We start from the raw sequence: 20,260 nt of genomic DNA, 5'->3' as shown, positions 1-20,260 counted from the left end.
TATGAGCAATGATTTTTTTTGAAACCATATTTATTTTTAATACCACACGTTCTCCAATGCTATTCCCTCCATTTGATAGGGCCTCATTTCTCTTATGTTAGACTAATTCTTGACCATGTGTGTCGGTGCAGACAGGTCCCACACACAGGTTCCACACAGGTTCAGCTTATGGATTGTAGGCCCATTGAGTGTGTATTTCATGCATTAGATGTGGAGAGATAGATGACCACAGCAGTCACAAATGATCTGATTGCAAGCGACAGAAATTCAACTTTACCTAGCTAAGGAAAAAAGGGAAATTTAATGGAAGGCTATGGAGGAATGTAATATACCATGAAAAGGAGGGAAGCTTGAGAGCAGCTGGGCCTTAGGGACATTTAAATCAGAGGTTAAAATGCTGCCAGTACTCTGTCCCTCTCACAACTTTGCTTCCTTTGGTGTAGCACCTTCTTTCATTCAGCTTCTTTCACATTCTGAGAAACATAGCAACTCCCAATTTCCGTACTTCACACTTCACAGGTGTTCTACCATAGGAAAATGTACACTTTCTCAATTTCATTTCAGATCATTTTAAAGCACTTTAATTGGGCTATTTGCTTCAGACATCTAGATATAGTCAAATCTGGAATGGCCTGGGGCACAATCACTTAATGTCGACCCTGCCACAGGAGACCTTGAGCTTTGTGTCATTTCTAGAGGAGACAGTAAATTACTATAATCCAGGAAACCTCTCTGGTTGGAATCTACTACATTTACCTATGGTTACACACGGATTTATACTTCACTTCAAATGCATCATGTTTTCTTTCCCAAATAATTTTAACAGCTCTTTGAAGGCTAAGCCTAGAACCACACACTATCATTCCAGAGTTCCTATGGTACTTATTATAGTGTTCTGCCATTCCAATTATTTACACAACCATTTATTGAATGCCTCTTCTCTGATAATCCCATGCCATAAGTTATAGATGAATCCTCGTTAATCACCTTGACTTTTGCCACAAACTACTTGCAGTTCCCTAAAACCACAAAACCACTTCTGCCTTTACACATGCTCTTTCTTCCATATGAAATACCTTTCCAATTATTCCCTTGACATAAAAGCCCTTTACCAACCACATTTTCTTGTCCCTTTATCCTAAGGCTGAATGAAGGGCCTGTCCTCTGTGTTCCCATAGTAACCTTCATGGCACTTACTGCTTATTGCTGTGGAATGTAATCATTTACTTGTTGGTCTCCATGAACTAAGTGAGTGGTTTTCAAAGTGTGGTCCCTGAGCCATCAGTAGTACCAGGGAACTTGTTAGAAATTCATATTCTTGGGCTTCACTCCAAATAGAATGAGTCAGAGACTCTGGAGGTGCACCCAGCAGTCTGTATTTTAAGAAGCCATTCAAGTTATTTTGATGCATGCTCAAGTTTGAGAATCACAGAGACAGGCACTTCTAGCAGTCTACATGGTGTAGCTCATAGTAAATGCTCAGTAGAGTTTTGATGAATAAATTAATGAATCAATACTTCCTTCGCTATATAAGAATTTGGGGATGTGTTCTTTCTTCTTGCTTGCTTTTCAGGTACTAACAACAGGCAGATTACCAATTTCCATTCATCATTAGACCATCAGTTTATCTATTCATTCATTAGGCTATCCAGAATTCTGGAGATTCCAGGGTTCAATCCATGCTGCTTGCCACAACAATGAGGTGCATAGCTTTCCCAACCAATATTTTGGTAACCTTTTTCTATGACAACAGGCCATGAAATTATAAATGTGTTCTCTTCTATTGATATCTTTACAAAAGATACAAGGATTCTAATGAAAACCCTCTTTTTAAAGCTGCTGATAACCTTTGAACTTTGCATGATTTAAAAAATAACCTTACTTAAACCAGAAGGCTTCCAAGTCATCTTTGCTGATAAACCTCAGGATCCAGTTGTAAGCAAATTAAAGACTGAAACATTTCTTTGGCACATTCTTTCAAAAACTTTATTGTTGTCTGTGAGTTACTTGGTTCCTTTCAGAGGGAGAAATTCTCTGTGTGCCGCACCGAGAAGGGCCATTTTGCGCTTATTCCTAGTATCATATATAAAAAATAGAAGGGTTTGGTGGTATCATAAAGAGCAAAAATAACTTTAAATGTCATCTTTAATTTCTTTTACTCCTATATGGTCACTGAAAGTTTATACATCTACACCAATCAAACACTACCTTGGTGATAAGTATTTTTACATACTACACAGCATTTCTCAAAACAAAAGGTCAAATATTAGTGAAATGTGATTCAAGCTGGGTTGAAGCATGCTAATAAAAATGCAGAACTCATTGAACACTCTGGAATATAGGGCTTTTTGCCTCTAATCTTCTGAATATACAGGTTTGTTTCTTTAAATTGAGAATAATGCATGGAAAATATTTTCATCTTATTGATGGGGAAAAACGTGTTTTATCCAGCAGGCATTAGATAAAAGATAAAACAGTAGATTATTGCAAAGAAGTTCTTGGGCTGTGTATTTATAGTAAGGGAAGACATAAAAGGATGTAATATCAGTATATCAAGCATCAGAAGTACACAAAGATTACAAGATACAATATTTTCGCTGCTTATCTATAAATTTAATGGATGTTGTTATTTTATATGTAACACTCGATTGCAGATGCCTAAATTTCAAAAGACAATTCAGAATACATTATCTCAAAGCTACAAAATCAAATTAGATAACTATTAACATAAAACCAATAGTGGATGTAGCACATTGTCAACTCAATATCTGATCTTTTATGAAGAAATTTGAGCTAAAGCCAATATAATAAAGCTTGAAAATGTGAAATATAAAATTCTGTTCTCACATTTTCACATATAGCATCATGCATAGCAGTTTGATGGTGCTACATTTAGCCAAGGTCAAGCAAGTAAGCCTGATACCTCCTTCCAATACAGTTCACCTAGCCCCTGAGAAAAAAACAGTAAAGTCTGGCTCCAAATAAAAATTTGATCTCTTACACTGAGTTAATAAATTTAGATAGGTGGTTTTATTTTCCTTTTTATTAAATTTTATTTTTTATTGTTTTTCTATTACAATTGTCCCACTTTTTCCCTCATTGCTAACCCCCCACCCAGCCCACCCCTTCTCCAACAGTCCATTCTGACCCCGTTGTCCATGTTCATGGGTTATTTATATTAGTTCCTTTGCTCAAAGATAGGTGGTTTTCAAATCGTAAAATAAAAGCCCATGAGAGTGTCTCCTTGTTTACTGATCTTTTATAACATTGATCTTATATTAGAAAACAACTTATTTTAAAGTTTAAAAATTATCTCATCACAATACCTTCTATTAACTATAAATTAAAGGCATCCAACTCTTTATTTTGGTATACCCAGTGAAAAACAAACAAAACTTAAATAATAATCAGTGACTTCATAACATACAATTTCTGGTTTGTTCCATTTAATTTAATCCAAATAAATCAAATTCCTAGCTATTTTTATTTCCAACAATATTATTTTTTGTAAACAACATAAACAAAAATTCAATTTCCTTATGTAAAATGTATTTTACTTTCTGATTATCAATGTCAAAAAATAACAACCTATAATATCATTTCATAAAGGTGCTAATATTTTGTTAAGATATCTTCCCTATTTGCCAATATATACAAAAACAATCATGGGTCAATTGTCTTGTGCAGGCTTTCATAGTATGGATATTCCTCATGTGCTGAGGAGTTGATATTGCCAAATATCATGACTTTTATGGGCTTAGATATATGAGATTACATTAACAATATATGTTATTATCTATAGACCCTGTGGAAGTCAACATTTCAAAAATGACAAAATAATAAACATATAAAGAGGTATCTTAGAATTTGGAAACACAAAGAAAAAGTAGAAGATAAATAATTAATAGTTTTCAAAACTAAACTATTTACCTGAGCCATTAAAAATATTATTTGGCTCAGAGGTACTCTTTCTTTGCAAAATTTTAGCTTCTACAGAAAGAAGATAAAAGAATAGGACAGAAATTTAGACTATCTCAAAGGACTTCTACATATTTTCATTTTGGTGAAGGAAAATGAAGTTTCAAGTCATTACATCAAATCTTTGTTCAAATGTTAACTTCTCAGTCAGGCTTACTTTGACCAATCAATTTAAAATTGCAACTCCCAACACAACCTTTATGCAAATTATACTTATTTATGACATTATATCCTTCTAACATATTGCATTTCATATATTATTTTGTGTGTGCGTATAGGTGACATTTGTGATTATTTTCTATCTACCTCTACTAGATTGTGAACTCTACGAGAGCAGAGATGTTAAGCGTAAAGTTTACTGATGTATCTAGTGCTTATACCTATGCCTAGAACATAGGACATATCCAATAAATATCTGCTGAATGAATTAATGAGTATATAAAATCCTTTCCAAGCAAATATTTTATTTGCAGTATTACAATGTTAACAGCAGTCAATTGTTTAAGGGTTAAAATTATGTTACAAAGACAGATTCTTCCTCTCTAAATTTTTCTCCGCTTTTCTTAAAGCTTTTTGAATAATTGATACAATGTCTGCCTTTTTGGAAAGAAATTTTGTCTTGAAGAGTCTGAAGAAATGGAAGCACAGACCAAGTGACTGAGGCTGAGAATTTGGTTCTTTCATCACACCTATATACTACTTCACATCTTGTTTGTTTCCAGTATTGTAAACTTTATGAATTTTATGTTAGCTGGATGATACCACTATGCAATAGCTCAAAATATATTTTTGACCAGCTAATAAACAAAAATTCAATTTTGGTGAATGAAAAATAAGATTTAGTCATGTCAACATATAATGGCCATGGCATAAAAGTCCTGTGTAAAAATGTGGGACTTGGTGACTGGCCTGTCATTTAGTTATGCTCTTACTCGATGGCTATTAGTGAGATAATATATTTATTTCTGGTCTCATTTTGCCACAATATTTCAAATTTTTACACAGCACTGGTTAGTAATAAACCAAGGAGGTGTCCTGAAGTAAACTTTTCTAAAGAAACTAAACTGGCAGTGAGAGAGGAGGACTCATCACCTCCTTTATAGAGCTGAAGCTCAAAACTTTAGTTAACTAGAGAGTGAATTTAAAATAAGCTTATAAAGTGGCATGTAATCTTATTCAGTATTATAGAGGGATACAAGTATTGGGTGATTACCACACAGTTGTTAATGCCTTCAAAAATTGATATAGATCTCCACCCAGTTTTTACAATTTATCATCGTCCACATTGAATAGACAGGCAAATAAAAGCTTAGTTAGAGAATCAGAGAGTCTTAACAGAATCCAGATAATAAATACACAATAAATAGAAAATTTAACTCCACATTGATGTCACTACAAAACCTAAGACCTTTCCACCATATTTCATTGCATTCAGTTACCAAAAAATATGCGAAGTATACATTAATTTATAATTAATTTATAATTGCACACAGTTACCTTAATATTATACTTTTCTACATATAAATAGAAACATAATTTTGTTTATATTGATGCAATTTATATCTTTATATAGTTATGACATTTTTCTTCTTGAATATTTTCATGTTATAATGAGCTGGAATTTACAAATTTGGATAACACAATAGAAAATTAGCCCTAGTTTTTAACAGTAAAAAGACGGCGATTTCTAGTAAGCCTTCATGACTTTTTTAAAATTAAATATACCACAAAAAGTAATAAGGTCATTTTCCCTTTCAATTCATTTTCTTTTACACTAATCATTGGAAAACAGGTCATACACAATAGTCATGTGATTTACTTCGGCCTTGTATGTCTTCACTTCTGTTCCACATACATGACTTAAACATAGTAGTCTCTGACTAGCTTCTATGGAAGAATTTCAGCTTGATTTTTCTCTTTATCTTTTTGTAGCTCCCCTATAAGTGTGCAGTTACGTGTGTTCAAAATTCCAGTTTGCAAACGTTTGTTTGCTGGTAGCATGAGACTTTTAAGAGGTTGCTTTTCAGTAAGTCAGATATATGACCATATAATAGTTATCAATAGGGTGTTGTGAACCATTTGTTGTGTTTTAATTAAAATATAAAATAAAGTATACTGAAAATTAATGAAAAGATATAATTCCCTTAGAACAAGGTCATCATAAAATAACAATATATATGGAGTACATTAATTTTAAACTGTATTTTCATCCTAATTCACCTTAATATTAACAATAACCTTTTTTTAGAATGTTCTCTTCTGACTTACCAGGACTTCAGGCTGTCAGTAGGAAGCTGTCCTAATGCTTTGTCCCAAACTTCAAGCTCTTGGCAACAAAGTTTCCCTGGAATTGCTTATCACACAGCAATCAGCTGTTATCACCTTAGCTAGGGTGATTCATTTCTATGTCTAGTTCCCAGCTCTTAAAAGCTATCATTTGTCTTTCCTGGCACTTTGTACGAGTTGCATCCTAACAGTCCTGCATCCTGTCATCTCTTCTTCCCAGCACTTAAGAATGGGGACAGAAACTAGACAGTTCGCCCTACACTGAAAGTGTCAAGTCCCTTGACCACCATGATTTGAAGTCACTATTTCTTCAATGTGTTTTGGTCAATTTGCTTAAAAACTTTATATATATAATTATTTTTCTAGAGAAACACACTTAGTTTCTTGCTTTCTTGAGCTATAAAGGTGAATTCTTATTTATTTATTTATTTATTTATTATTTTTATTTTTATTATTTTTTAAAGATTTTATTTGTTTATTTTTAGAGAGAGGGGTAGGAAGGAAAAGAGAAAGAAGGTGAGAAACATCAGTGTGTGGCTGCCTCTCATGTGCCCCTCAACTGGGGACCTGGCCTGCAACCCAGGCATGTGCCCTGACTGGGAATCCAACCAGCAACCCTTTGGTTCACAGGCCGATGTTCAATCCACTGAGCCACACAAGCCAGGGCTGAATTCTTATTTAAAAAACAGTATAACTACATTATTTTTATCAGAAGTTATAGTACCTCATCTGCTTTGAACACAGAGCTCCCAGAATTGGTTTTGAGATAGTTATAAATCCTTGATAAAAAAACAAAAATTATTAATAATACATTAAAAAGAAGCATCTAAAAACGTAGCATTAAAGTGGTTTGTGGCAATTTGTTACCAATTACATAAAGAGCTTTTACTTCCAAATTTCACATTAATTCATTAACACTGAGGGGATCCTCATTCCTTGAAATATATTTTAAACACATCTTTGTTGAATTTAATCAAACTATATATTACTTTACTTATACTGTGGATAGACTCTAGCCATGCAACGTCATATATTCATTCATTTATTCATTTATTGTCTCTTGAGCTTTTTAATCTACCCTCCAGTAAAAATCATAAATTATGCATAGAAGAAATTTAGTGGTAACAGCAAGATTAGAAAGGAAAACACAGGATGTCGTGACAATATACCTATCTGGTCTCTACATATATGACCAGCAGCCTCAGTTGTTGAACTATGAAATCTAGAACCCATTCCCATGGATATTCTGTTTCCCCCAGCTGCTCCTAGGCAATGACTGAGCATGACAGGTTTACTAGAGATGGGCCATTCCGCAAAGACTGCCTGAAAGACTTGCTAGAATGTTCTTAGAACCACAGTTTTCTTTCTTTCTTTCTTTTCTTTCTTTCTTCCTTTCTTTCTTTCCTCCTTTTTTTTTTCTTTTTTTTTTTTCTTTAAGGGGTAAAACCTCTATCATGGTCTAATGGCTCTTTCAGACTTCTCCAGTTCTTTTCCTTCCCTGCATATCTTTTGATGCCTATGTCTTAGACAATCCAGATTAACAGAAGTGACAATTATGTGATTGTGTTAATGTGACACCTTATATATGACTGAAAAACTGTCATCACATTCACTTGCAGGTAGCATTTCATGTACATAACTTCTGCATGAATGGGAATTTATTTTCTCCTTCAATTACAATAGCATTCTCTAAAAGGTATAGGTTAGCCTTACAAATCTTAATTTGTTTGGCTTGACATTTTTTAAAAAAGATTGTATTTATTCTTTGAGAGAGGGGAAAAGAGGGAGACAGAGAGGAAGATAAACGTTGTTGAGTAAGAGATTGGTTGCCTATCACATGCCCCCAAAGGGAGACCTGGTCCACAACCCAGACATGTGTCCTGACTGGGAACTGAACCGTCAACCCTTTGGATCACAGAACTGTGCTCAATCCACTGAGCCACAGTAGCCAGGGCTTGGCTTGACATTTAATTAATTTATAAGATCGCTTATTCAATGACTGATAGAAGAGGCTTTGAAAACTAGATAAACCTTGTTCATTAGGATTATGATTAATTTTTTTTGTATAAAAAATTACCACATGATGGGTTTTCTTTATTGGAAAACAATATCTTAAGATGAAGGAAATTATTTTTAGATATTTGTAGCTAAATGTTTACACATCTAGAATTTTACCTACATATATGTGGATATGTATCAAGCCTAATGTTTATGTACAACTCATGGCCAATGAATCTTTAATTATAATGTATTAAACACATAGAAAACCAAAGGAAGTACAGAGCAAACACAGTTACATAACGTTCTAAATCTTTCACAGTCCAAATAATGAAACTCAAGTAATGCTTTAGGTTGACAAATACAATAGGTATGAAGTTAACTTCCTATTTTATGTAAAAAATATACTTCATTTGAAAAATGTGTCCTATATTGATTTAAAATAGAAATATTAACATGTTCATTTTCTACCAAGGCATTAAAATTGGTTTCAGAAACAAGTAAGGAATTAAAAAAAAATTCTCCATAATAAATCTCACACGCACATGGAAGAAAAACTGTCTAAGATGATTCAAAACATGTTTAAAGAAAAATAAGATGAACAATTCATTTATAATAAAAATTTATTTTATTTTTTATAGTTTTTATTAAATTTATTGGGTGGGATTGGTTAACAAGTCCAAAAAGTTTTCAAGTGTATATCTTTATGATACTAGACACCTATATTTTTCACTGTGTGCCCACCACCTAAAGTCAAACCATCTTCTGTCACCATAAATTAGGCCCTCCTCTACTACCCACCTCCAACTCCCCACCCTCCGGAAACCACATTGCTGTCTGAGTCCATGAATTTCAGCTTTATATCCCACATATGAGTGAAATCATATGGTTCTTAGCTTTTTCTGACTGACTTATTGTACTTAGCATAATATTCTCAAGATTCATCCATGTTGTCACAAATGGAGGTATATCATCTGTTTTTATGGCTGAGTAGTATCCCATTGTGTATATGTACTACATCACACTACCTGAATTCAAATTATACTACAGAGTTATGAGAGTCAAAACAGCATGGTATTGGCAGAAAACAAACACACAGATCAACAGGATAGAATTGAGAGCATGATATAAAACCATATGTATATGAGCAGATAATTTTTGATAAAGGAGCCAGAAACACACAATGGAGAAATGAAAGCCTCTTCAAAAAATGATGCGGGTAAAATAAGAAAGCCACATGCAAAATAATGAAACTAGATTCCAGTTTGTCACCGTGTACAAAAACTAATTCAAAGTCTATTAAAGACCTAGATATAAGATCTGTAACAATAAATTACATAGGAAAAAAACACAAGTAATAAACTTATGGACCTTGGTCATGGAGAACATTCTATTAATTTGACCTTAAAGACAAGAGAAGTAAAGGCAAAAAGTAAGCTAAAAAGTTTCTTCACGAGAAAATAAACCAACAACAAAACAAAGAGGAAACCAACTGGGAGATATTATATACAAAAACAGCTCTGACAGAGGTTTAGTATTCAGCACATATAAAGAACTCATAAAACTTAACACAAAACAAATAATCCAATTGAAAAATAGGCAAAGAACCTGAACATACACCTTTCTCAAGAAAACATACAAACAGATGTATGAAAAGATGTTCAACGTCACTAGCTAATAAGGAAATGCAAATAAAAACTACCATGAGACACCACCTCATACCTGTTAGAAGGACTATTATCAACAAGACAAGTGATAACAGGTATTGGAGAGGTTATGGAGGAAAGAGAACCCTCATTCACTGCTGGTGGGAATGTAGACTGGTACAACCACTATGGAAAACAGTCTGGCAGTTCCTCAAAAATTAAGAATAGAGTTACCGTATGACCCAGCAACCCCTTTCCTGGGTATTTACCCCCCCCAAAAAAACTTGAAAACGTGTATTTGCAAGCACCCCTATGTTTATTGCAGCATAATTCATGGTGGGCAAGATGTGGAAACAATCAAAGTGTCCTTTGATAAAGGATTGGGTAAGAAGATGTGATACATATAATAATATTTATAAATTTTAGTAATTTAGACAGTATCTGAATGAAATCAACTGCAGAGAGGACTGTTTAGACATTCATATATTAAAATACATTACCAATTGAGATAAAATTACATGATACTTGGGAAAATAAGCATATCAATAGGACAGAGTGAAAGAAACAGACATAGGTGGTGGGCGAGGAAAAAGCAGGAGGAACTGCAAAAGCATAAATATTTTTAAAAATTCAAAAATTAAAAAAAATAGGAACAAACATTTCTAAATATTTTGTTTATAATTATATAAGCCAATTTTTGGGGAAAAGAGCTAACTGATAAGTAGCATCAGGATAACAAGTTAGATTTAAGAAAAATGAAACTATTTACCTAACATATTATTAGAAAAAATATTCCAGGTGGTGGGTTTATGTATGTTTGCATATATATACTCCCTATAAAAAGGAGGATGGGTGATGCTACATGAGTTTAAGAGAAAATAAGAGATTTTAAAGCATACTCCAAGTGCATAAAGAAACAGATTGAACTATTTAACAGTATAATTGAAAAATAAAATTAGAGAGGAAGAGAAAGAAGCAAGGAGGCAGGCAAAATACCCCAAACACATTTCAGGAAATCGGGAAACAAAGAGACTTGTATTTTTATGGCAGACAAGGAGTTAACAACTTTACAGTTAAATCCCCCACATGCATATACACACACAGAAATCAATACATACACAGTCCAAGTACTTTCATAGAAAAATGTACAAAGAACAGAAATGACATTACAGAAATGTTAGTTAATGCAAACTGTTTGAAGATAAGTGCCTCCTATGTCACTGAAATTGTTTTAGGTACTGATAAAATTGAACAACAAAAAAAATCTATCATTGAAATTTACATTCAAATAAGAAATTCACAAACTAAATTTAAATTTACAAACTAAATCTAGGGCAAATAATTCAGTTATTTATCATAGAAAAAATAAAAATTTAAATGACATTCTATTTCTTATCAGATCATAAATAATAACATTTTCTGATAATAGTTAAGTGTTTTTGGTTTTGTGGGGAAATACCTCCTCAAAGTTTGAGTTTTAATTAAAGTCAATTTTCTAGAGGGCAATTCAAAATACTGAGAAAAATGCATCACGCTTGGTCACCTAATGCCACTTGCAAGGTCTGAACCTGAAAAAAATTTAGACATACTCTCAGCTCTATATTAAGGAAGTTACAAAGTATTTCTAAAGGCATGCAATTACAAATAACCTAAATATTTTGATATATACTATTTATTTAAAACTGAGACAATAGAATAATATTTTAATTAAAAGATGGTACCACTATATTGTAATTAAAAAACAGATTTTAATACTCAGCTCTTAGTGTGAGCTCATTTTAATGTACACACATATACAGATTTGCACAAAATATAAAAAGCCTAATGTTACATTTGAAGTGACTTATTAGACATTTTTCATTGTGCATATTTAGTTTGTCCAATAGTCCTATCATTAGCATAACTTGAATAACTTGCTTATTTAATAAAAGACTTTTGCATGAATTGGCTTTTATATGTTGTGACAATCTAGTAAAACAATCTAGAGATTAGAATTCAGTTTTCATATGGAATTTTACACATCTGGAAGCTTTATTTATACAGCATTTTTGCCTTTTGGGAGTTCTTGTTTTCACACTGTAAACAGCTGTAAGGATGGTGCTCCTCTTCGTACATATTTTCTTTGTGAACTGTGGTCTTTAATTATTGAGCATTCTTTGAAATTTGCTGCCCCTTTCATTTGCTAACTTATATGAATAGAACACCAATATCTAACTGTTTTAAATACCTGTATGAGTCAGGCTTAGTCTCAACAGGTTTTAGTACGCATCCATTAAACTTCAACTACAATTATAAATTAATCCATTTTGGCAAACGCATTGTTTGCCTAAGAGTTTTCTTTAAAATGTTTCCTAGTTGCATGGTTTCTTTTTTTTTTTTTTTTAAGTTCATTTTTTAAGAATCACAGTACTGAGTCTCTCATTAAAATATTTTCAACTTATTCCATTGATACTTTTTCATCCATAGTATTCTATGAATAAAATGAACCATTAAATATTAATTTTTACTCTCTTGTAAAGGCCAGATGTACGTTTCAATTTATAACCACACTTACAGCTGTGGGCAAATATTGTGAGACTATTTAAGAAATCCTTAATCTTTTTCTGTATAAATTAGCCATATATTTGATGCCACTTTACCATTGATAAACAATAATTCAACATGAAATCATTCAAAACAAAATTTGGGATTAATGGCAAAGCACTAGATAAACAATAGAGTAAGGATTGAGCAATTAAATGCATAAATGCAAAACTACCTATTCTTTCTTCAATTTAAAAAGATAACTAACTTTTTTGACTAAATTTCATCTCTAAAAATAAATTCAAGGTTAATCCTTGTTCTGGATGGATTAAAAATGGGGCAACCTCTTCATGTTGGCAAGTTTTTCTGAACTTGTTTAAAGATTTATAACTGGAATCCTGCCCTAGGTAAACACATTTGCTATGTGAACATGGACTCTTGGCTTTGGCACCTTACATTCATCTGTTAGGTTGGCATCATTCCTGCTTACAATTTGGTTGGAATTCTGCCTAAGGGCTTAGGTGCCAAATGAAAAGATTTTAAATAAAACAGTGCCTGTAATGCATCCCTGCTCTGGGGGGATATCCTTTGGAACTGAATCCAAACAATAGCATAAAACCTGCGTTTTTTTTTCTTCCTCACAATTGGGCATATGTTCAAGATGGCACAATTGATAGATTAAATATGTTAACATCATATTTCTATTTGTCAGTAAAGTCTGCCATTTTTAGAGACATTTGCTTTGAAATTTACATTATTGTTATTATGGCCAATTATTCTTTTGCATTTTATATCACTAATAATTGTATAAAGACCTGTATAGGACATAAAATAAGGAAACAGAGTAAGAACCACAAGTATATTATTTATCCTGACACCCACAAGAATTTTAAATCTATGATACACATTCAAATACAGGTGCTTTTAAATCTTAATAGAACATTTAATTATAAATACATTTATTTCACTACATTAGTACACTATAAAACACTAAGAAACTTTAAAGTTTACATATGGACAGAATATGGGTTTAAAGATATGGAAGTCAGTAATAATAGAAGAGAGTAAAGAAAATACATCAAATTTTAGTTCTGCAATTCTTTTCATCAGTGTAACTTAGGTTAAAAATTGTTCATTCATTCAGATGTAAAAATCATTGATGTTATTAATTCAGAAAATGAGTTTTAGTATGGAAATTGAAGGGCTCATTCTAAAAGCATTTTGTGCTAGTATAACATAAAAATATTAATTTGTATGTCATCAAAATCAAGACTAAAAACCAGTATATTAATTACTAAGGGCCACCTTATAAAAAAGAAGATGGTAAGCAAAGTCACTTTGCATTAAATATTAAATGGTAAAATTTAATGTCCTCAAGTAGATTATCACTATAATTTCTTGATAAGATATTAAGCAAATTGCTTATTGATTTTGTATATGTTCTTATTTAAACCATGAAAACCATAAACAGATATGTTGAGATTGTCTATACTTGTTCAGAACTTTGTTTCATTCAGAAGTATTTTGACTTTCATACTGCAAATAGTTAAAATTACCTTGATTTTATATTCTCTTCATAAAACTACATGGAAAAGCAAATAGTTTAAAAAGAAAGATTTGATTTGTTGTATTTTGGCTTTTAGTACTGAATGCATATTTTCTATTTCATTATTGACATTAACAGTATATAGCTTTTTTTTTAACCTAGTCAAGCCTTTTCAAATTATTTTAAGCTGTGTTGCTTTAGATTATTTACATTGTGATCAAGTAGTTTAAATTTAAAAACATAAATATAGCTTATAGTATATACTCAATAAATATTATTAGAATAAATAAAATAGAATAAGAAAAAAATACCAGCAAAATGTTTAGCACAAATGTAGCTCAAAGATAATTTTAATTCGTTGTAGACAAGTAATATGAGGGCAATAAATTACTATTTTATAATCTAATAAATAAGGAAACTGTATCTATGTATTCTTTGCCAAAAGTAAATTAGCAAATATATATATATATATATATATATATATAGTAATTAAGTAAGCTAGAAATCACAAACATTTTTATTAACTTAAATTTCCTTGTTCAGTCTAGAGATGATTCCTTCCTGATAGTTATACATATAATTCATAATATTTACTAGACCTACAGCAAAAGACAAGCGTAAACAAACAAATCAAAAAAGGTCAAATATATAGTACACTGTAGCACCATTTCTAATTTTAAATGGAATTTGTGAGAATGGAAAAGAGCTTGTAGATGATAAATAATAGGAAAAAAAAAAAACAATCAAATATACAATTGATACACTGCCAGGGACGCATCTGAATTAAATACTCAGCTACGAAATTATTATCCTCTACCTTCCTCTTACTGAAGCTTCCCCAAATAGCAACGTTTCATCATTTCCTGATATCTGGCCTTATCTTAACAGGACCATCAAATTAGATTTGATAATTATATGTTGAATATTATGGCATTGCTTTCAACCTGGGTGAATGAGTATATCATTGATAAGGAATAAAGAAGGGAAAAATCGATAATGAATTTATTGTTATGTATATTGCAATAGTAATTTCTGGTATATATATATATATATATAAATCTAGATCAAAAGTAGAAATATAGATCCAGAGATTTCTTTTCCTTTCTAGTCAATTGCTAACTGTATATTGAGTATTATAAATCTTTATCTACCATTCGAAAATTTCCCTTGAACCCAAACTATTCCTTTATAGCCTACATTCTCCATATAGAACTGAAAAAAGTTTCTGGAATACATTTGGTCTGGGCTTTAGTAGGATGCACAGGCAGAAGAAGAGAGTGAGGAGGGAGCTGAGAATACTGTGGGAAGAGGAGCTACAACACTAGGCCACACAGTTTCATTGAGGAAATGTGACCCAGGGAGGCTTCACTTTTTATCTTGTGTTCCAACTAGGTCTGCCTGTGCCACCTTTTATTTAATCCAATGCTATCCCTATGGTTTCGGCCAGTGTCCTCCCTCACCTGGATTACTTAAGTTGCCTTCTATTTCAACACTTCCAATTGGTCTCAGAGGCACCTGAGAAAGCAGTTTCCAGTGACAGGTTAAGTCGCTGTCCAGTTTAACAGTCTGCATTGTGCCTAACAGATCGATGCTACCATGTGACCTTTCCTGGTATCGTTCCCTGCTGTCTCCGTGCTTTGTGCTTCCCAACTGTCCATACTGCTGCATACCATGATTCCAGGCCACTGTCTCTGCCTAAGAAGTCATCCTTCCTTTGTTTGCCTGTCTAACTCTGACCAATTCAAGACAGATTCTTCTTCATCATAGTCAGAAAGAAACGTTTCCCTTTTTCAGTTTCTGAAGCATTGGTTAAGTATTTCTATCACTCCATTCATCACGCTGTGTGACCATCGTTTGTAACATGATAGCAAACAGAATTGAGTTATATGAAAAATAATCTCTAATAGCATCCCGAGGTAGGCATTACCATGTACAGTTTGCAGATAAGAACACTAAGGTTCAAAGAGACTAAGTAACTTCACAAAGGTAATATAGCTCATATTTCACTGTACTGAGGATAAGACCCATGTAAGCCAGCTTTTCCAAGATTCTGTTTTCTTGTTTCTTCCATAATAAAAGATAGATACCACTGACATTAGGAGATACTTTCATTTTTAGTATTACTTAAACACATAAACTAATCTATTTGTGACCTCTGTAAGTAATTGTTGAAATAATCTAGTCATGGTGAGAAGGTAATCAAGCATCAGGCTATTATGCGTGTGTGTTCATGCGCACACACACACACACACACACACATATTCAAATAAAAGAATAATTAGATGTAGAGATGGTCCTGTACATCATCCAGTCCTATTTACCTTTAAAGATAATTAAAAATATAAGACATTGTATATAGATATATACTTTATATGTGGGGATCCATATTTGAGAGAACTGTTGAGTAACATCATTATTAATATGGACTTAATCTGTACAGGAAGAGAAAATAAAGAAGAGAGAGTTATTTTTCCTAAGGGACTTAAAATTGGGAGTCTAGATGTTAGCGCACATACTATCAAATTCTTAATGTCTTTTAAATACTAAATATTGGGCAATAATTATGTATAGACGTCCTCTTTCTGAATCTATATCATATCCATACAAATTTATTTAGATCTTATTACTGTAGTGAGAAATCTTACTCACAATATATACTAGGTAATGATTTATAAAGATAATTTCATAATAATGTTAACAATTTGAATGTGCCAAGTGGAAAGGCATTTAAAGAAACACTCTCATAAGAAACATGAATTTTAAGTGCTTGAGAAAGAATAAGATATCAAGTATTTAATGACTTGAGGATACTTGAGAACATTTTTGAGGATGGACTAGACAAACATTTAGATAAGTGTCTTCCTAAAACTGAACAAGATTTATAAAATTTATTCAATAATATTTGCAGTGTCTTCATTAATTTCAGTTGGTCCTTAAAATAATATAATGCCTGGTTTTCCGTGAAAGGCCTGCACAATCTAACATTACTGACATGCATCAAAATATTTGTATACACTCTTTATTTTTCCAGTCATAACTTTAAATATATAAAAATGATCAGATCACAGATATATGTTTAGCTGCCAAAATTTGTATTCCCTTGATTTCTGTCATATTTACTTTATCATTAGTAGTACTTGATTGTCTCTGATTATTCTTTAAAGCAAAATAAAATGATTCCCAGTAATCAGGCTGAAATTAATTCTCCTCCACAGCTTAAAAACTTCACAATCATTTCAGTATTATTATCTACAACATAAAGACTATAAACAATGTAAGTATTTTTGTATCCTATAATGATGTAATAATCATGTCTAACTACAATCCTGGTAATATTTGACTTTTAAAATTTCTCTGTATCATTGAAAATGTATTTTGCCTTTGTTCCAGCTCATTTACACTGGAGATTCCCCAATTCTAGGCATCATTTTGCTATTTATCTAGACCATTCTCCTCAATATGAATTATGCTTGCCTTTCCATTGCCTGGGCTTCAAAGGACCGATGATGTGGGATGTACTGTGAAGACCTTTTCTCTGATTTCCTTTTCTGTAATATGTTTACATCCCCTAGCTTTACTGAAATATCCACTTACCCATCTGGCCAAAGCACCTTCTCTTAATCATCAGCGGACATGTAAATAATGTACACAGCACCCTATCTGATGACTCCAAATGACATACAGTAGGCTCCTTAAAGGTATTATGTCCAAAACTGAACCCACGGTCTTCCAGGTACACGCCTCCTTTATCTTAGCGTGCTCTACCTCATTTCACAAGCTAGAAAGCCATTCAATCTGCAAGTCTTGCTGGTTCAACCTCCTAAATACCTTCTGAATCTATTCACTCTTTTCTGTTCCAATGATGTATTCTCGTCTAAGTCACATCAACTATTGCAATAACACGTTAACTAGTTTTCCTATTGTTTGGTGTTTTTCAACAATCAATTGTCCATAAAGTGTGGTTCACTCATGCCTGTAACCAGCAGTGGTGGAAAGGCTGAAGCCAGGCTATATAATTTGAAATCAAACTCTGATACTTACTTCCCTCATAATCTTTGCCTAGGGACCAAGTGCCTCAATTTTCTCCTCTAAAATTGGGATAATAGTAATAATAATAATTATTCGACAGGGTTGTAGTGAGAAATAATGAGCCATTAAATGAAAACATTTAAAAGGATTTCTAACTCATACAAAGTGCCCAATAAATATTGACTAACATCATTGCATTTGCTCATGTGTTTTTACTTAATGTGTTGTCTATAGAAGGTATTGATCTCATACTCATCGCTAAACAAGTGGTATAAGTTGGTTCCTTCCCCCTTCAGCATATTTGGGGCTCCTTAGAATTGCAGAACACTTGGAGCACAGGTGTAGGTAATAATTTACCTAAAAAGACACTCCTGTTATACTTTCTAGACTAGACTATGTAGCTCACATACATTGGATTTTCTTAAAGATTACCCTCCTCTACTAGCTTCAAATATGTAGGGTCTGCACCATCAGAGTGAGACTCAGCCAATGATAACTATTTTCTAGTGCCTCCTGGGTTCTGATGATTAACCTGACACCCCTCAAGAACTCAATGGTAAGAGTGACTAACACAGTGGACATTGTACTCTCTTTTGAACAAGAAAAGTAGAGTGAATGATGGTAATAGCTTGTTCAAGATTGATCTCCGACTGGTTAGCATTCCAAGAAAAGAGTTGGCATTAAGTAAAGCCACGTAAAGCTCTGAGGAAAAGCTAGTAATGACCTTTGGTTTAACACAATCGATCTTGGCTAAACCCCAAGGTTTCTCCCCATCAGGAATTCTGACATAGCAAACACTGCCAGTAGTATGCTAGATCACATAATTGTGACCACACAGATTGAACCCCAGTGTCTGATTATTTTAAAGGAGAAGTTAATATTTCATCTAACTTATAATATTGGGATGCCAGGATAGGGGTAAAGCCAAGCATCTAGCATATCATACTGCTTTTATAACATAGTCCTGATAATACCAGAAAAAGTTTACATTTACTTAATTGTACAGCTTGAGAGTTCTACAGCTCAAGAGCAGGTCACTCTCTCTTGGTCTGAAATGCCTGTGTGAATACTCTGTATGCTGCCCTAGAATGTGCAATGTGGACCCACATGAGCACTACTGCTGAGTTAGTTTCCCCTGTGAATGTTGTCCTAGCATTCAGGAGTGTGTTATTGCCCACTTGCCCTTGTAAACAACAAGGCAGAGATGGTATTTTACATTCCACTTTCCAGTAGCAAATTTACTGTGTACAGAGTGTGAAAGACAATACTCACATATGCATTTTTCCTTTTCACATACAAGTACTCTTATGTTCTTAGATCATGTATATATTAAGGGTCCTATGAAAGTATACCAAAAAGAAACACAAAATAAAGTACAAACAAGAAAATCTGGTAATTCTTTACAATATCCTTAATTTTCATGTTGCTAAAAGTTAGCATGTAACTAAAAGGTAAAGTAACTTGATAGAAATTGTGTTGAATCTTCTAATTGTTTTGGGCAGTATGGGCATTGTAATGATGTTAGTTATCCCTACCCATGAAAAGAGTATATGTTTTCACTTATTTGTATCTTCTTTGATTTATTTCTTTAGTGTCTTAGAATTTCTGAATACAGGTCTTTTATGTCCTTGGTTGAATTTAATCCTAAGTATTATTTTTGATGCTATTGTAAATGGTATTGTTTTCTTAGTTTCCCTTTCAGATAGATCATTATTGGTGTATAGGTATTGAACTGATTTCTGGATATTGATTTTGTATCCTGTTACTTTAATAAACTTATTTATAAGTTCTAGTAATTTTTTGGTGGAATATTTAAGGTTTTCTATCTACTCTATTATATCATGTGCAAATGATGACAGTTTACTTCTTTCTATCCAATTTGGATGCCTTTTGTGTTTCACATAACTAGAATAAATGTTCCAAAATCTATATGCAACCACAAAAGACCCAAATAGCCACATCAATTTGGAGAAAGAAGAACAAAGTTGCAGGAATCACATTACCTTACATCAAATTATACTACAAGGCCATAGTAATCAAAACAGTGTGTTACTGGCATAAAAACATACATGTAGATCAATGGGATAGGATAAAAAGCAGAGAAATAAATTCATGCTTTTTTGGTCAATTAATATTTCACAAAGAGGCAAGAATATACAATTAGTTAAACAGTTTATTCAATAAATTGTACTGGAAAAATTGGACAAATGTGTGCAAAAAATTAAACTAGACCACTTTCTTATGCCACACACAA

This window comes from Furipterus horrens, unplaced genomic scaffold, assembly GCF_987537825.1.
Source record: "Furipterus horrens unplaced genomic scaffold, mFurHor1.1.pri manual_scaffold_5, whole genome shotgun sequence".
NCBI lineage: Eukaryota > Metazoa > Chordata > Mammalia > Chiroptera > Furipteridae > Furipterus > Furipterus horrens.
Note: the sequence above shows the minus strand (reverse complement) of the source record.